Here is a 20,622-nt window from a genome sequence, read left to right as displayed (position 1 = left end):
CAGTCACCACTCTGTGGGTGAAGAGGCTTCCCTTGAATTCCCTGCTGACTGAAGAAGACGAGCTGACTGCAGTTCTGTCTGAGATGTTCTTCACCCCTCTCATCTCTGGACTGAAGAAGAATGACTTTGGTAGTTAACCTCCTTATTCACGACTGATTTCCACATTATGTGTCATTTTCCCTGCTTCTAAAAGTTGTTGAAAACACCCCTGTCCTTTAAAGACTGAAAGCAGAATGGAAAACCATCTGTTGGATGTTCTGTCGAAGCAGGGTCAGAAACCCGAGGGGTGTCTGCACAGGGCAGAGTTTGGGGCTCTGGATTATGAACGTATGATGATGAGAAGGGAAGCAGCAGCGGGGCGTGGCAACGAATGACAGAGTAGCAACATTTGGAAGCTGATTGACAGAGAAAATCTTTTGTTTGTCTGACTGATGAGAGAAACAATAACTGTGGTGAGGTGCTCCACTGGTTGTGGAACATGTGTGTGTTGGGAATGGTTTTATCTATTAAGGTTGTTGTTCCTGCTTGTTTATCTTGTAGTATTATATCCGGATGGTTATTATGGATTGTCCTATCTGAAACAACGTATTGATTATCATATAATTTGTAAGATTTTGTCTCTAAAATTGGATAAGGCTTGAATTTATGGTGCCTTTATGAAGTGAGAGAGGGCATTCATGAGTTTGTATTTTAAAGATTTTGGTGAATGATATATGCCACTTGATTGTACTTTTGTAAGTAATCAGATTGAATTAAACTGCTGCAGGAGCCTGGAATGTCTTCGATTGTCTCTGGTTTCTCTTGGCATTTTCTGCACTTACTGCTTTGTTTGTTTGTTGGTAGAATCTGCGGGTAGAATGAAGGGATAGCAAATGTAAAAACAAACTCCTTGATGGAAATTGCATAGAGACCTCCAAACAGTAGTAAGTATGTGGTCCACAGATTACAATGGGAGATAGAAAATGCATACCAAAAGGGCAATATTACAAGATCACAAGACAAAGGAGCAGAAGTAGGTGAGTCTGCTCCGCCACTCCACTATATATTAATAAGAGGGTTAAAAATGAAACCAAGGCAAATTCATGTTTGATAGAGCTATTTAGAAGAAAGAAAAGTATAATTCAGATAATGGTAGTAGAATAATTCCAAGCATGTACATTAAAACAAAATGGGACAAGGAATGAGGAATAATTATATCTGAGGAAGAATGGAGTTATCAATGGAGGTATACCAGTTCACAGAAATGGACGGAGTTTGGATGGAAAACCTTGATAAGATATTTTATTACACCCTCTCAGAAATCCCATTATGATAGTTAACTTCATGTTTGCTGGAGAAATTGTGGAAATGAAAATGCAAACCATTATCATATTTTCTGGGATTGCCCTGTTGTCAAAGACTACAGGAGTGGGATACACAATGCCCTGAAAGACGTTTTATATGTGAAATACCTTTAGAAAGTAAGACCATATATTTTGGGTATATACCTCAAGAATGCTAACAAAGAGATAAATATTTAATGAATTTTCTGCTGGTTGCTGTTAAAAAGATTTTTTTTTACCAAGAAGTTGTTATCACATGACAGCCCCACCTTAAACGCATGAATGAAAATTACAATGGACATTTACAAAATGGAGAAGATAACAACATCTGTTAATCATAAGTTGGAACAATTTGATTCATACTGGGGAAAAATGTTTTAACTACATAACACTTCAGAGACCTGATTTTATTCTCACAAATGAATGAAAATATTGTAAAAAAAAAGATCACTGCCTACTTGTACATAGTTTTCTCCTTTCGCTTGTTCTTTCTTTCCTCTCTTTTCTATAAGTGTATAACTCAGATGAAAATTATGTGGAGATTTGTGGCAAATATATATGTACAGTACCTGAAATACATCTTATGGAAATGTTTGTTGATGATGAACTTCATTAAAAAAATAAATTACAACAAAAAGTCCCGATGAAGGGTATTGGCCCGAAATGTTGATTCCCATCCATATATGCTGCCTGACATGCTAGGCTCCTTCAGCACTTTGTGTGTAGTTCTCTAGATTTCTAGCATCTGCAGGTCCTCTTGTTTCCCAGATACTTATATATTTCTTGAGAGAACAAGCTGGTAGTGGGGTTTGTGGCTCTGTTGGTAAAATATTAAATAAAATAATTAGAAAGAGGCGGCATAGGGTTTGAATGTGTAGAATCTGTGGGTGGAATGAAGGAATAGCAAATGTAAAAAAAAAAACTCCCTGATGGGAATTGTATAGAGATTTCCAAACAGTAGTAAGTATGTGGTCCACAAATTACAATGAGAGATAGAAAATGCGTGCCAAAAAAGCAATGTTACAGTAGTCATGGGGGATTGTCATGCAGGTGATTAGGAAAATCAGGATGGGGTTGGTCTCAAGAGGAGAAATTTCTAGAATGCTTACAAGATGCATTTTTAGAGCAGCTCGTGATTGAGCTCAATTTGGGATCAACTATTCTGGATTGGGTGATGTAACGAACCGGAATTAATTCGGTCACTTAATTTCAAAGAACCCTTAGGGACAAGAGATCTTAATACGATTAAATTCACCCTGACATTAGAGAAGGAGAAGCAAAAGTCTGATGCGGAATAATGAGAGAGGCATGAGAGAAAAACTGGTCAGAATTGATTTAAAAAGAACACGGGCAGGGATGAAAACAGAGCAACAATGGCTGGAATTTCTGGAAGCAATTCGGAAGGCACAGGATATATACATCACAACGAGGAAGTAGTATTCCAAAGGGAAGGTGACAAAACCGTGGCTTATAAGAGAAACCAAAGAAAATGTAAAAAACAAGGAGAGGGCATAGAGCAAAAATTACTAGGAAGTTAGAGGATTGGAAAATTTTTAAAAACAAACAGAATGCAACTAAAATAATTAAGAAGGAAAAGATGGAATACATCGGTGAGGTAGCTAGTAATATTAAAGAGGATACCAAATTTGTCTTCAGCTACATATAGTGCAAAAAAGAGGCGGAAGTGGTCGGGGCAACACGGGGCTGCAGAAGATGGAAATTAACTCCATTGAAGATTAGCAAAGAGGTTAGTGAGTATTTGTTATAGAGAGTGCAATGAAGATTCACCAGACTGATCCCTGGAGTGGTGGGGTCATCATATGAAGAAAGATCAAATATGATTACCCTTTCATTTAGAGAATCGAGGACTGAGAGGTGAACACATTGAAATGCACAACATCATTTCCGGTTGAACCAGGGATCCCAGTCTCTGAAAAAGGGGATGGACTGAAAGATGATGCTGGACAGGTAATAATGGGGTTGGGGTGCAAAGTGATGGCAGATGAACTGAGTAAGTATTGTACGTCAATCTTATCTCTCGAAGGCACCAGCAGGAATATGGAAGTCCCAGATGTCAGTGCTCAGAAAGTGTAAAGTTACGTTACACGGGAGAAGATTCTTGGGAAACAGAGATGGTCTGAAGGTAAATAGGTCACCTGGACCAGATGGTGTACACCCCAGAGATCTGAAAGAGGTGACTGAAGAGATGTGGAGGCATTAGCAATGATTTTTCAAGAATCGTTAAGGAAATAAATTCCTAATAAGTTTTTTCCTTCTCTACTCCCCCTCTCACAGTTTTACCTATCACCGACCACTTCTTCCACCCCTTCACCCTCACACTTCTTCCACCCCTCTCATCCTCACACCTCACTACTCCCCCTCTCGCGGTTTCACCTGTCACCGACCACTTCTTCCACCCCTTCACCCCCACACTTCTTCCTCTGACGTCTCATCTTTTTCTCCCCCCAGTCCTGACGAAGGGTCTCGGCCCGAAACGTCGAGTGTTTACTATTTCCCATATATGCTGCCTGGCCTCCTAGGTTCCTCCAGCATTTTGTGTTTGTGTTGCTTGGATTCCCAGCATCCACAGATTTTCTCCTGTTTTGGATAAAACCAGAAGCGGGGTCACGTAATACAGCAAGAAAACAGTGGGAAGTGAGAGAATTGGAAAGCTTTTACATAACCAACAGGAGACAACAAAAAACACACACAAGAGAGACAAGATGAAAAATTAAGGTAAGTGAGCCAATAATATCAAGTATCAAAAAAGATATATAAAGAGTAAAAGAGAGGCAAGAGTTGATATTGTACCGCTGGAAGATGATAGAGCAGTTAGTAATAGAGCAAAGAAATAGCGGCCGAATGTAACAAGTATTTTGTGTCAATCTTCACTGTGCAAGACACTAGCAGTATAAGACAATAAGACATAGGAGCAGAATTAGGCCATTCAGCCCATCAAGTCTGCTCTGCCGTTCTATCGTGGCTGATCCCGGTTCTCACTCAACCCCATACAACTGCCTCCTCGGCATATCCTGTAATGCCCTAACTGATCAACAAACTATTAGCTTCTGCCTAAAATGTACCCACAGACTTGTCCCCCATCGCCGTCTGTGTCAGAGAATTCCACAGATTCACTGCTCTCTGACTAAATAAAATTCTCTTTAACTACTCTAAAAGGTCGCTCCTCTGTTTTGAGGTTGTGCCCTCCGTTATGGCTACCCCCACCATACGAAAAGTCATCTCCTCATCCACACTATCTAGATCTTTCCACATTCGGTGGGTTTCAGTGAGATTTAACACCCCCGACCTACATTTATTAAACATAAGTCAGTGCAGGAGTACAGACCCAAGGCTGGAAACGCTCCTCGTATCTTAACCCCTTCATTACCGGAATCATCTTCTTGAACATCCTCTGGACTCTCTCCAAAGACAACACACCTTTTCTGAGATATGGGTCCAAAATATTCTAAGTGCGGCTTAAGTAGTGTCTTATAAACACCAGTATTATCTCCTTGTTTAGATATTCTACATCACTTTAAATAAATGCCAGCATTGCATTTGCCTTCTTTACCAATTTCCTTCTGTACTTCCGTTTTTGATCCTTCTCCCAATCAGATAATTATTCACCATTGTTCCTTTTCCAAAAATGCATTATCGTACATTTCGAAATATTGTATTACATTAGCCACTTTTTGCCCGTTCTTTAAATTTGTCTGTGTCCTGCTACAATCGCATTGCTTCCTCAGCACCACCAACGCCTCCACCAATCTTTGTATCATCCACAAACCTTGCCAGTAAGCCATCGGTTCCATTATCCAAGTCATTGACAAACTATGTGAAAAGTAGGGGACCGAATACTGACCTCTGAAGACCAATAGTCACTGCTAGACAACCAGAAAAGGCTCATTTTATTCCCACTCGCTGCCTCTTGGCTGACAGCCATACCTCTATCTATGCCAGTATTTATTCTGATTTTTATCTTGTCGAGCAGTCTCATGTGTGACACCTTATCAGATGCCTTCTGAAAATCCAAGTAAATGATATCCGCTGCCTCTTGTTTGTCCATCCTCCTTATGACTTCCTCGAAGAACTCTCACAGACTTGTCAGGCAAGATTTCCCTATGCAGAAGCTATGAGGTTAAGCTAACTGGACTATAATTTGCTTTCTTTTGCCTTCCTCCCTCCTCAAAGAGCAAAATGACTTTTGCATTCTTCTGGTCCTCCGGGACCATGCCAGGATCCAGTGATTCTTGAGAAGTCATGACCACTGCGCCTGTTATCTCTTCAGCAACCTCTCTCAAGATTCCGGGATGTAGTCCATCTGGTCCAGGTGACTTATCCACTTTAAGAAACTGAGTTTGCCTGACACATTTCCATTTGTAATAGCAATGACACTCTTTCTGGCACACTACTAGTGTGTCTTCCATGGATCTTCAAAGATTATGGGGAGAAGGCAGGAGAATGGGTTTGAGAGAGATAATCAACTGGACAGGAAGGAATGGCTGAGCAGCCTCTGTCTGATATCTCATGCCTCGGTCTGGAGAAGAGGCCAGTGAGGTTGCATTAGGGTTAGGATATTGTTAGGGTATCCACGCCTGGATTATTGTATTCAGTTACAGGAAAGAGGACGCTAAGCTAGAATGAGTGCAGAAAAGATTTACGAGAATGCTGCCGATACTCGAGGGACTGAGTTCTGGAGAGAGGTCGGGCAGGTTGGGATTTCACACCTTGAAGTGCTGGAGATTGAGGCCGACATTATGCAGGTGTTCCAAACTATGAGTGTACAGAAATGGGGAATGTGCACAGTTGAGCGAACTCAGCCTTGTCTCCTTGTAGCGACTGAGGATGAGAGGTGTATAAGCTAACGAGAGGCATTGATCGTGTGGATAGTCAGCGGTTTTTTCCAAGGGCTGAAATGGCTGCCACAGTGGGCACAGTTTTAAGGTGTTTGGAAATAGGTACAGAGGAGATGTCGGGGTACGTTTTTACACAGCGAGTGATAAGTGCATGGAATGGGCTCCGGCAGTGTTCGTGCAGGGGAAACGATAGGGTCTTTTAACAGCCTCCTGGATAGGTGCATGGAGCTTAGAAAAATAGAGGGCTATGGGTAACCCCAGTAATTTATAAGGTAGGGACATGCTCAACACAACTTTGTGGGCTAAAGGGCCTGTATTGTGCTGTAGGTTTTATATGTTTTTCTGTTTATTTTTCTTCACCCCCATTTTTGTAGAATCAACAACCAGAGAGCACCGGTTTTAAGGTGAGGGGGGATTGATTTAATAGGGATCCCAGGGAAAAATTATGAATCCACTCTCCCTTCTGTTTCATTATTTAACTAACACGATGAGTGCAATCTCAGGTTGGAGGAGCAACACCTCATATTACTTCCGGGTAGCATGAGCATCGATATCTTTAACTTCTATCTCCATGTTTTCATTTCATCAACCCACACGCCAGTCTCCTCCATTCTGTCTCGTCACTTCTCTCTTCTCCACTGCGGATCGTCTCCCTCTGGTTCCCCTTTACTTTCCCATTGTCCGCTCTCCTGTCCTATCAGATTCCTCCTTTTCAGTCCTTTGCAATTTTCACCTACCACCTCACAGCGTCTCACTTCATCTCCCACCTCCCCCACACTCTTCACTCTTCACTCTTCAACCCTTCACTCTTATCTGGCTTCACCTATCTCCTACCAGCTTGGACTCCTTCCACTCCCAGCACCATCTTATTCCGGCTTCTCCCCACTTCCAATTCTGATGAATGGTCTCGGCAGGAAATCTCTGTTTTGCTTTATCCCCTCTATAGAAGCTACCTGACCTCCTGACTTCCTCCAACATTTTGTGTCTGTTACTCTCCATCTCCAACATCTGCAGAATCTCATCGGGAGAGAGAGCAGAATGCAGAGAGAACATCGGGTCTCACTAATGTCGAGGAGGCCACACCTGGAAAACTGGAAACAGTAGATGACCCCAACAGTCACGATGCTGAAAAGTTGCCTCATATGGAAGGACTGTTTAGGACTCTGACTCGTGGTGAGGAGAGTGGTTAGGGGCAGGTCTAGAACTTCATCGACTTGCAGCCCCTGCACTCCTTCTTACCGTTGTAAACCTCTCCCTTTTGTGGACAACACTGCCGCTTGGTGGTGATTTACCACAATAACAGGACCCCCTGATTTGTGGACTCCATTGTCACCAGGTGGCGCTCTGCCGCATTAACGCTGAGAGACAGAAATGTGACGCTGCAGCCTGCTGAAATATTAATTCAAGATTCAGGGTTGTTTAATTCCATTTCCAGCAGACACAAGTAAATGATGTCGAAATAATTATTACTCCGGCTCCAATACAGCACAAAAACACAATAGTAACAACATATATCCACAGTTTATATACTGTGCACGGACTGATTGTATTTTCATAAAGTGACACTCGGCATAGGACGCCTGCATATAAGATGACAGACAGGAAATGTTAAAGTCGAGGTGTTTGGTGTTGTGGAAGGGTGGGTTAGAGGGTAGAGATATTTATTAGCTTTACTGCTTGGGAAAAGTAGCTGTCTCAGAGGCTGGTAGTCCTGGTGAGGATCCTGCGCATCTACCCACTAATGAGAGTGAGATGAATAGTCCATGAGTGGGATGGGTGGAGGTAGATTGTGAAAATTAGATTGGTGCTTGATCTCAAGAGAGGGCTTTTGGAAAATTCTAATGAGATGCTTTTAGAATAGCTTGTAATTGTGCCCTCTTGAAAAATGTTGATTCTAGATTGGGTGTTGTCCAAAGAACCAAATTTGATTAGGGAGCTTATGGTAAAGGGACCATGTTGACGCTGTGATCATAACATGTTGCAATTCACCCTGCACTTTGAGAGGGGAAAGGTACAACAAGATGCATCATTATTAGTAGGGTGAGTGGAACTACGGAGGCACGGGAGAGGAGATTACTAAAGTTGATTGAAGGGGACACTAGCAGGGATGATGGCAGAATAGCAATGGCTGGAGTTGCTCCACCTGACATCCTCAGGGTTAAAGAGAAACACATCATATTCCAACTGCATAGCTCCAACCTGAAGGCATGAATATCGATTTCTCCTTCCAGTAAAAAAATTACTGCCCACCTTTCTTTCTACATTCTCCCGAGTAACGTAACTTTACACATTCTGCCCACTGACATCTGGGACTTCCATATTCCTGCCAGTGTCTTCTACAGATAAGAGTGATGTACGATACTGATTCAGTACATCAGCCATCACCTTTCACCCTCACCCCATTAATACCTCTCCAGCATCATTTTCCATTGGTTTGATATTCGCCTCTGTCTCTCTTTTACACTATATGTGCCTGAATTAAAAATAGTATCCTCTTTAATATTACTGGCTAGCTCACCGAAGTATTCCATCTTATCCTTCTTAATGATTTTAGTTGCATTCTGTTTGCTTTTAAAAGCTTCCCAATCCTCCAACTTCTAGTAATTTTTGTTCTCTGCCCTCTCTTTGTTTTATATGGTGTCTTTGGTTTCTCTTATCAGCCACGGTTTTGTCAGCTTACCTTTAGAATACCACTTCCTCTCTGTGACTTCTGAATTGCTTCTAGAAATTCCAGCCATTGTTGCTCTGTTTTCATTCCTGCCCGTGTTCTTTTCAAATCAATTTTGACAATTTGTTCTCTCATGCCTCTCTAATTCTTTATTCCACATCTGTCTTTAGTTTCTCCTTCTCTAATGTCGGGGTGAATTTCATCAGATTAAGATCACTTGTCCCGAAGGGTTCTTTGAACTCAAGTGACCAAATTAATTCCGATTCATTACAGCACCAAATCCAGAATAGCTGACCCCTCAAGTGGGCTCAGCCACGAGCTGCTCTAAAAAAAAGCATCGTGTAGGCATTCTAGGAATTCCTCCTCTTGAGACAAACACCATCCTGATTTTCCTAATCACCTGCATGACAATCCCCCATGACTATTGTAACATTGCCCTTTGGTACGCATTTTCTATCTCTCATTGTAATTTGTGGACCATATACTTACTACTGTTTTGGGGTCACTATACAATTCCCATCAGGGATTTTTTTGTACATTTGCTGTTCCTTAATTCTACCCACAGATTCTACACCGCCCAACCCTATGCCATCTCTTATTTAATGATTTTATTTAATATTTCACCAACAGAGCCACACAACCCCACGACCAGCTTGTTATTTCACTAAACATATAAATATCTGGGAAACAAGGGGACTTGCAGATGCAAGAACTCCAGAGAAATTCACACGAAGTGCAGGAGAAGCTCAGCTGGTCAGGCAGCATCTATGGATGGGAATCAACATTTCCGGCCGTGACCCTTCTTTGGGCCTGTTGATAACCACGTATCTAAAAAATCAACAAGCAAAAACAATAGAAAGTAGTGCAATATTGGGAAAACCTTTGACAAAATTTATTTCAAGGCTTTAAAAAACTGTGGAACAGAGCTCAATAGTCAACAAATACAACAAAGGCAATAAACACTTCCATCAATACCGACATTGACTTTTTATAATGAAAATATCTTAGTCCCATTTCAATCAGTAAAATGTACAAAGATAAGTAAGAACTGAAATGACAAGTTTAGAAAAGACTATTTACACTCAAACCCATTTAGATTAACACTACCTTGGACAGAAGGAGGAAAAGGAATAACGCACATGAGAAAGAAAATCACATAAGACCATAAGACACAGGAGCAGAATCGGCCATTTGGCCCATCGAGTCTGCTCCACCATTTCATCATGAGCTGATCCAATCTGCCCTTTAGTCCCATTCCCCCACCTTTTCACCATAACCTTTGACGCCCTGACTACTGAGATACCTATCAATCAGTGCCTTAAGCACACCCAATGACTTGGCCTCCACTGCTAGCCATGGCAACAAATGCCACAGATTCACCACCTTCTGACTAAAAAAATTTCTCCGCATCTCTGTTCTGAATGAGCGCCCTGCAAACCTTACGTCATGCCCTCTTGTACTAGACTCCCCCAGTCACTCTCGAAATTGCATTCAGCAACGGGGATGGACAAATATCCAGCCTACAGCTAATTGAAACTTTCTCCCCAATGTGAACCCAGTCGTGTGTTACAAGGTTAGATTATTGAGTGAATCCCTTCCCATATTCACAGCAGGTGAACGGCCTCTCCCCAGGGGAAAACAATGATGCAGCCTTGGTGGAGACGGTTGAGAGAATCATTTCCCAAAGTCTGAGCAGACGATCAGCCTCCAACTGGTGTGAACTTGCTGGTGTTTTAGTAGACGAGATGATCGTGTAAATACCTTCCCACATTCACAGGTCGACGGCCTCTCCCCAGTGGAACTCACTGGTGTGCTAGCAGATCAGATGACTGAGTGAATCCCTTCTCACAATCTGAGCGGGTGAAATCTCTCTCTGCTGTGTGATCTCAGTAGGTGAGATGATGTGGTGAATCCCTTTCCACAGTCTGAGCAGGTGAACGACTTCTCCCCAGTGTGAACTCGCTGGTGTGTCTGTAGGTTGGATGACTGAGTGAATGTCTTACCACAGACTGAGCAGGTGAACGGCTTGGCCCCAGTGTGAACTGACTGGTGTACTTGTAGGCTAGCTAACTGTGTGAATCCCTTTCCACAGTCTGACCAGGTGAACAGCCTCTCCCCAGTGTGAACTCGCTGGTGACTCTGTAGTTTGAATGATCGACTGAATCCATTCCCATAGTCTGAGCAGGTGAACAGCTTCTCCCCAGTGTGAACTTGCTGGTGTCTCTGTAGGTTAGATGATGAGTGAATCTCTTCCCACAGACTGAGCAGGTGAAGTCCCTCACTTCAGTGTGAACTGACTGGTGAGTCAGTAGGTGAGATGATATGGTGAATCTCTTCTCACAGTCTGAGCCACACAACCCCATCAGTTCCATTATCCAGATCACTGACAAACCATGTGAGAAGTAGCGGACCGAATACTGACCCCTGAAGACCACAAGTCACTGCTGGCCAACCAGAAAAGGCCCCTTTTATTCCCACTTGCTGCCTCTTGACTGTCAGCCATTCCTCTGTCCATGCCAGTATTTCTTCTGATTTTATCATGTTAAGCAGTCTCATGTGTGACACCTTATCAGATGCCTTCTGAAAATCCAAGTAAATAATATCCACTGCCTCTCGTTTGTCCATCCTGCTTATGACTTCCTTGAAGATCTGTAACAGACTTGTCAGGCAAGATTTCCCTGCATAGAACCTGTGCTGGCTTTGACTTATTATATCATTAGTCTCCCAGTACCCCAAAACCTCATCTGTTATCAAGTGCTTCTTAACGTGTCATGACCAATGCATCTGTTATCTCTCCAGCAACCTCTCTCAGGACTCTGGGATGTAGTCCATCTGGTCCAGGTGACTCATCCACTTTAAGAACCGGAGTTTGCCTAGCACGTTTTCCTTTGTAATAGCAATGACACTCACTCCTGCTCCCTGACACTCACGGATCTCTGGCACACCGGTGGTGTCTTCCACAGACAAGACGGATGCAAAGTACCTATCTAGTTCATCTACCAGCTCTTCCCCATTTGTACCCCAAGAGCATCATTTCCCAGTGGTCCAATATCAACTCTCACCTCACTTTCGTATTTTTTTTATAACTGGTTTATATTATTGTATAGTTTGCTATCATATTTCACCTTCCCCATTATAGCTTTTATTTTAAATTTGCCTATTGTTGGATGTTAAAAGCTACCCAATTATCCAACCTACTACTCACTTTTGCTACCTTATATGTTTTTATACAGTCCTTAACTTCCTTTGTCAGCCACGATAGCCTAGCCCCGCTGTTTGAGAACTACGTCTGTGGGACATATCTATCCTGTACATTATGAACTATTCCTAGAAACGTCAGCCATTTCTACTCTGGCGCCATCTCCACCAGCATCCTCCAATCCACCTGGGGAATCACCTTTCTCATGCCTCTGAAATTCCCTTTCATTCCATTGCGATACTACACATGTGACCTGTGCTTCTCCCTCACAAATTGCAGTAGGAATTCAATCATATATGATCACTGCCTTCTAATGGTTCCTTTACATTGACCTCCCCAATAAGATCTGGGTTATTACACAACACCCAATCTAAGATAGCAGTTCCCCGAGTAGGCTCAACCATCAGCTGCTCTAAAAAGCCATTTCGTTTGCATTCAATACATGCCCTCTTTTGCGATCTCACGCCAATCTGACGTTCCCAATCCTCCTGCAGATTGAAGTCACCCACTACAGTTGTGTCATTAAATTTATTACATAAATGCCAAACACTCAGCAGTACCTGGGGCAGAAGTGAGGATACATGCTTTTACCAAGGAGAGAAGGTGTTTTTGAAGCTGAAAGGCCTGAAGGTAGATAAGACACCGCAGAGTTCAGAAAGAGGTAGCTGAAGAGATTGTGAAGGCATTAGAGTCATAAAACACTACAACACAGGAAAATGCCATTCGGCCTGTCTAGTCCGTGCTAAAGCATTCATCTTCCGAGTTCCAACAACTTCCACCTGGACCATAGCCCTCCATATGCTTCTCATCCAGTGACCTAAGCAAACTTCTCTTAAAGATTACAATCGTCCCTGCCACTTGCTCTGGCAGCTCGGTGCACACTCTCCCCACCTCTGAATGAAGAAGTTCCCCCTTAGTTTTCTCTTCAAGTGATGAGTAATGATCTATCAGAAATCACTAGATTTTGGAACGGTTCTGGTGGACCAGAAATTTGCAAATGACACTCCACTCTTTAAGAAGAAAGGGGGCACAAGAAAGAAAATTATTAGACAGTTAGTCTGACCGTAGTGGTCAGGAAGATGTTAGAGTATACTAAGAGTGTGTTTTTTGGGTACTGTAATTGGTGAAACATGATGAAGCAGGCCAAAGTCAGCCGGATTGTTTCGAGGAAATCTTGACTGACAAATCTCTTGGAATACTTTGCGGAAATAACAGGCAAGATAGATAAAGCAGAGGCAGTGTATGTTGTTTGCTTGGATTTTCAGATGACCTTCAACAAGGTACCCCATGCAAGGCTTATTGAGAAAGTAAGGAGGCATGGGATCCAAGGGCACATTGCTTTGTGCATCCAGAACTGGCTTGCTCACAGAAGACAAAGAGTGGTTGTAGGCTGGTCATATTCTGCATGGAGGTCGGTGATCAGTGGTCTGCTTCAGGGATCGGTTCTGGGACCCCTACCCTTAGTGACTTTTATAAATGACCTGGATGAGGAAGTGGAGGTATGGGTTAGTAAATTTGCTGATGACACAAAGGTTGGGTTAGGTTGCAGGGGGATATTGATCGTCTGCAAACCTGGGCTGAGAAGTGGCAAATGGAGTTCAACCCAAAGAAGTGTGATGTGGTTCATTTTCTTCGGTCAAATATGATAGAATATAGTATTAACGGTAAGCCTCTTGGCAGTGTGGAGGATCAGAGGGATCTTGGGGACGGAGTCCATAGGAGACTCAAAGCTGCTATGTAGGTTGACTCTGTGGTTAAGAAGCCATACTGTGCATTGGCCTTAATCAACTGCAGGCTTGAGTTTAAAAGCCGAGGTGTAATGTTGCAGCTATATAGGACTTTGGTCCGACCCCACTTGGAGTACTGTGCTCAGTTCTGGTCGCCAAACTACAGGAAGGATGTGGAAGCCATAGAAAGGGTGCTGAGGAGATTTACGAGGATGTTGTTTGGATAGGGGAGCATGCCTTTTGAGAATAGGTTGAGTGAACTCAGTCTTTTCTCCTTGGAGTGATGGAGCATGAGAGGTAATCTGATGGAGGTGTACAAGAAAATGAGAGACATTGATCGTGTGGATAGTTCGAGGCTTTTTCCCAGGGCTGAAATTGCTAGCACGAGAGGGCATAGTTTGAAGATGCTTGGAAGTAGGTACAGAGGAGATGTCAGGGGTAAGTTTTTTTACACAGAGAGTGGTGAGTGCTTGGAATGGGCTGCTGGCAATGGTGGTGGAGGCGGACACAATAGGGTCTTTTAAGAGACTCCTGGATAGGTACACGGAGCTGAGAAAAACAGAGAACTGTAGGTAACCCTTGGCATTTCTAGAGCAAGGACATGTTCGGCATCGCTTTGTAGCCAAAGGGCCTGTAACGTGCTGCAGGTTTTCTATGTTTCTAAGGTGCTGCACGTGAGGCTGCTTAACAGGATCACAGCTCATGGAATTACAGGAAAGAAACTTGTACTGACAAGGGAGAAAGAGTCAGAATAATGTGGGCAATTCTGTTTCGCTGTCGGTAACTAATGCTGTTCTGCAGGGGTCAGTATTGAGACCACATCGTTTCATGTTAAATCTGAATGATATGGATGATGGAATTGTTACCTTGGTGACGAACATTGCAGTTGATACAAAGATAGGTACGGGACAGGTAGTTTAGAGCAAAGCGGGAGTCTGCAGAAGGACTTCGATAGATCTGGAGAATGCCAGCAAAGTAGCAGTTGAAATACAGTGTATGCAAGTCATGTACATTTGGTAGAAGTAATTGGGTGTAGAAAAAATAAATGGGAGAAACTTGAAAAAATTAGAGGTGCATAAGTGCTTGTGAGTCCTTGAGCAAGAGGCCCTAAAGGTTTGCTTGCAGATTGAGTTGATTAAGGATGACAACTGCAATGTTAGCAATATAAGAGCAAGGATGCGATACTATAGCTTTATAACGCATTGGGCAGATCACTGTTGGTGTATGGTGAGCAGATTCCGACCTGTACTTCCGACTTATTATCTGAGCAAAGGATGTGCTGGTATTGGAGTGGGTCCGGAGAAGTTTCAAAGAATGATTCCAGGAAGACCAAGAGTGGATGACCAGGATGAGGAAGTACGTGGGAAGGGATTCACTCAGTCATCCAACCTACAGAAATTTATCAATATCCACTGCTGCTGATTTCCACACACAAATAAATCAAAAGGGATATGTCCAATCAAATCGATAATTAATCGATCAATAGCCCCCAAACAACACGGCACAGCCGGACACAAAACAGGGGACTTTACATCTCACAACACTGGATTCAGTAATGAAACCCGTGATTAATGTTGTTGTCCCTCTCAAATCATAAGAAACACACATTAAGGTGCATTTAAATGCGAGCACATCCCCACAGGTGATGTCACACAGACCCCCGTCGCGCCTGACGTCACGCATGGGCTTCCCACATCGGGATCTGCCCTTACGTGCACAGCATCTTACGTCATCCATGCGCTGGTGAGCTCGGGCTTTATCAGTTTAATAGCTGGGCTAATAATCACGTGACCAGCCCTCCCCCACCGCTGTCAACAGAGGATTCAGGGGCTGCGCTATTCCCATTGGTGCAAAGCGATGTCAATCACTTGTTACCACCAGTCGCAGAGGTGGACAAGTCCAGAGGGCGTTACCCCCGCTGAGTTCGCCTCCCGCTCCGGCCTCAAACTCCACATCATGCGGAGTAAATGTCCGTTTTTTGATTTATTTCCATTTTCCTCCAAGGAAAGTTGGGGGGTTTGTGAAGCGTCTTCTGTGGCCGGAGTCTGATGTGTCGCCGAGAGGTAGGAGGAGACCGCTCGGCCCGTCGGTTTGATGCCAGTTCCCTGGGGAGGGAGAGGAGGGATTTTATTGAAAGGAAAAAGATGGTGTGACAGGATGTTTGTCCCGGTGGAAATCTGTGGAAATGTCTGAGCCCACACTGGTGGCGAGCAGAGGGATTCACGTTGGGGGGCGAAACACCGGCAGACGGTTGACCTGCAAGTGGGGCCAATGACAGGGGTAGGAGGTGAGTGGTTGGGGCAACACGGGGCTACAGAAGATAGACATTTTTTGCACAGAGGATTAACAAAGTGGTCAGAGAGTATTTGTTATAGAGAGTGCAATGAAGTTTCAATAGACTGATCCCTGAAATGGTTGGGTCATCATATGAAGAAAAATCAAATGTGATAACCATTGCATTTAGAGAATCGAGGACTGAGAGATGAACACATTGAAATGCACATCTTTACCGGTTGAAACAGGGATCACAGTCTCTGAAAAAGGGGGTGGATGCCTATATTTTATAATATAACCCCTATTGTTTTACCTTTACCTCCTCTCCCAGTTTTATGCTTCCCTCGTCTTTCACACCCCCTTACCTGCTTAAGATTCAGCCCATTAGCAACAGTCAGCAATTCATTCCTTTTGGCTTTTCCTAATGCCTCAGGGGTTGGCACTTCCAGAAATTTATAAATCTCCACTGCTGCTGATTTCCACACAAATAAATGAAAAGGGATTTCCCCAATCAAATCGATAATTCATCGATCAATAGCCCCCAAATCTGTTCATATCCCAGACCCACGCCCCAAATTTTTTACAAACCATAATGCTTTAGAAACAAACCAGCAGCAATAGACTACACCTGGAGTCTGGTTTTGATGTTAAATCTATCTTTATTAGAATCTACTTGTAATATTGCAACTTAAACAAGATAAACAGAAGTTAACAGTGTTAAGTTTATAGATGTGTGTAAATGTAACTCCCAAACTATTGAGCTCGGGGGAAACAAGGCTTGGAGTCCTGAGATGGTAAAGTATGAAAGTTCCGTTCAACTACAGAATAGGCAATGAGAGAGAGATTTGTAATCCATGGTAAATGGCCAGAGAACATAAATATGTAGAATTCCACAGGTTCTACGGTGGTAAAACGAGAGAACAGTCGCTGTAGATTTTATCCATCATCGTTCCAAATCCACATACAAATTATCACCGAAAGTGACTTGTCACAAGGTGTATCGTCTCCAAGTGAACTACAACACCACAGCCAGGCAAGGGTTAACACATAAGTGGTCTCCACAGGATGCGCCAAATCCGTTCCACTCCTATGGATCAAACAAGGTGACAACCACACATTCGATGTACGGTGAATCGATAATTAACCCACCTTGTGGGCATAGGAAAGTTCCAAACAGTGACCCTTGGCCACTCGTTCCCTGGTTTCGATCCTTCAGTTTTTCCTCCTTCGTCTCCGTCTGACTCTGAGAGTCTGTGTCCTCGGTTAAAACTAAACAAGCTGCGAGCGATGTAAACAAGCTGCAAGTCAGACTGATTCACCTTCTTAATCTCTCTCTCTCTCTCTCTCTCTCTCTCTCTCTTAAAATGATAGTCCACAACAAACGAAACCCAGGGATTCATAACAACGGCCAGTCCCCACTGTGAACTGACTGGTGTGCCAGTAGTTGTGATGACTGAGTGAATCCTATCCCACAGGATAAGCAGGTGAATGGCCTCTGCCCAGTGTGAACTCGCTGGTGTACCAGTAGGTTAGATGACTGAGTGAATCCCTTCCCACAGACTGAGCAGGTGAATGGCCTCTCCCCAGTGTGAACTCACTGGTGTCTCTGTAGGTGGGATGACAGAGTGAATCCCTTCCCACATTCTGAGCAGGTGAACGGCTTCTCCCCAGTGTGAACTCGCTGATGACTCAGTAGGTGGGATGACTGAGTGAATCTCTTCCCACATTCTGAGCAGGTGAACGGCCTCTCCCCAGTGTGAACTCGCTGGTGACTCTGTAAGTTAGCTAACCGAGTGAATCCCTTCCCACAGAGTGAGCAGGTGAATGGCTTCTCCCCAGTGTGAACTCGCTGATGACTCAGTAGGGTGGATGACTGAGTGAATCTCTTCCCACATTCTGAGCAGGTGAACGGCTTCTCCCCAGTGTGAACTCGCTGATGACTCAGTAGGGTGGATGAATGAGTGAATCCCTTCCCACATTCTGAGCAGGTGAATGGCCTCTCCCCAGTGTGAACTCGCTGGTGACTCTGTAGGTTAGCTAACCGAGTGAATCCCTTCCCACAGACTGAGCAGGTGAATGGCTTCTCTCCAGTGTGAACTCGCTGATGACTCAGTAGGTGGGATGACTGAGTGAATCTCTTCCCACATTCTGAGCAGGTGAACGGCTTCTCCCCAGTGTGAACTCGCTGATGACTCAGTAGGTGGGATGACTGAGTGAATCCCTTCCCACAGACTGAGCAGGTGAATGGCCTCTCCCCAGTGTGAACTCGCTGATGACTCAGTAGGTGGGAGGACTGAGTGAATTTCTTCCCACAGTCTGAGCATGTGAATGGCTTCTCCCCAGTGTGAACTCGCTGATGACTCAGTAGGCTGGATGACTGAGTGAATCCCTTCCCACAGACTGAGCAGGTGAACGGCTTCTCCCTAGTGTGAACTCGCTGATGAATCTGTAGGGTGGATGACTGAGTGAATCTCTTCCCACATTCTGAGCAGGTGAACGGCTTCTCCCCAGTGTGAACTCGCTGATGTTCCAGTAGGGTGGATGACTGAGTGAATCCCTTCCTGCAAACTGTGCAGGTGAATGGCTGCCCCCTGGTGTGAACACGTTGGTGTGCCATTAGGTCAGATGACCGAGAGAATCCCTTCCCCGAAATTCAGCAGATGACCTGCCTCTGCCCAGTGTGATCTGACTCTTGTGTCCACAGGTGGGATGCCCGGCAGAATCCTTTCTCACACACAGAACAGATGAATGGCCTCGCCAAGTGTGAACTTGCTGATGTACTTTCAGTTGAAATGACCGAGTGAATCCATTCCCACTGTCTGAGCAGGTGAACGGCCTTTCTCCTGTGTAAAATGCCGGGCTTGCTACTTGCTCAGATAACCGAGTGAATCCCTCCCCACAGTCTGAGCAGGAAGGATGGTCGATTGAATCTCTTGCTCCACTTCTTAAATATCTAGACAGAGACAACAAAACTGGCGTGCTGTGTTTGTGATCCCTGGAGACAAATTCCTTCTCGTTTTTAACCTGTAGAAGATTTACAAAATCCATCAATGGGTGTAGGACAACATTTCAGATGAGATTACTTGAGTTGCCAAGGTTTGATTTGGTATCACACTGTTACAGTGAGGTTAAACCCAAGTTGGAAGAGAAATCATCTCCTGACTGGGCAGAGTGCTGGTATCTGGAATGACCATCAATCCCCATATGTGTTTCAAGTTCCAACTCCTTAAAGTGCAGGGTTACAAGCTGCAGCTGTATGCATTTCTTGTAAGTGAGGGTACCAGGGACACTACAGGTCTCCCCATCTTCCCTCCAATTCCCACACTAATTTGTAATAACCAGTGTGTACATAAGTCTTGCACTGTGCATTTTTTTTTACCCAGTGACAAGATGTGCACAGTGAATTTTTTTATAGAGAGGTATTCATTTTCACAGCTAGCAAATCACTGTCAATAGGAACTTTGGGTTCGATCCAGTTCATCTGCACTCTCACACAACCTATGTAGCAGGCCTGTAACAGGAAATGGAGGATTGTCTCACCAAAGTTTTTGCACATTGTCCATATGTGGTTTGCTTGCTAAGTTACGCTTTAAAAAGTCAGATTTCCAAATATCACTTCACTTCTTCCCACTTGCAAATTCTCCAGCAACTTTTGCATCACCACAATACACACAGGTAACACCAGTTTCTGTACTCCCCTGAAGCCTCCCCCAATGACTGACAGTGGTGAACTCAGTGATGGCAATTCCAGTGAATATGAAGGGAAGGGCAGTAGTCTGTCTCACTGGAGTCTGGCACATTTGTGATGAGAAAGCTACTTGTTGCCCAGGACAAAGGTGTTTGATATCATTACGTACCCAGAGAGAATGGGACAAAACATGTTCTCATGGGTAGAAAGGTCCAGAACAAGAGGAGGTAGAACAAGCAACAGACACAAAATGCTGGAGGAACTCAGCAGGTCGGGCAGCATCTATGCAAAAGAGTACTAATGCTGAATTTTGCCGGCATTTTGTGTGCGTTGCTTGGATTTCCAGCATCTTCAGATTTTCTCTTGTTAGTGATTGGAGGTAGAACAAAGGTGATTTTCTCAACTGGTGATATAAAAGATTTTGTTCCCTTTCTCCGAGTTCCTAATCCTTGCATTTAGATCGCTGGAGCTCAGCTTTGTCTGAGAGATCCATCGGTTCCCATTCACTCATCAGCCGGAAGCTCCCCGGGGCCCGTGTATGGATCGTGGTGCTGAGAGACAGGGACGAGAGCAGGACTGTCCCGGGATTGTTGGTCACTGTGTCCGGATTTCACAGGAATTGTCCCGAAGTCGGTGTTTAAGATGAAAACACGGAGAATCGTGTTTTACCTGCACCCGACATTTTCAAGGCCTTCTGTGTACTGCGCGCATGCGTGAAACTCAGGGACGTCCTCAGCCTGACGCCTGCGCATTTCATCGGCGCTTCAGCACCGGCGAGATTCTTAATGCATGGCCCTATGGGTAATCACGGTGCCATTAAACATTTCTGCAAGCACCTGTTCAATGTCCATACCTCATTTTTTTTTATCGTGGGTATAGAAAAAATCT

Source organism: Hemitrygon akajei, unplaced genomic scaffold (genome assembly GCF_048418815.1).
Source record: "Hemitrygon akajei unplaced genomic scaffold, sHemAka1.3 Scf000057, whole genome shotgun sequence".
Lineage (NCBI taxonomy): Eukaryota > Metazoa > Chordata > Chondrichthyes > Myliobatiformes > Dasyatidae > Hemitrygon > Hemitrygon akajei.
Note: the sequence above shows the minus strand (reverse complement) of the source record.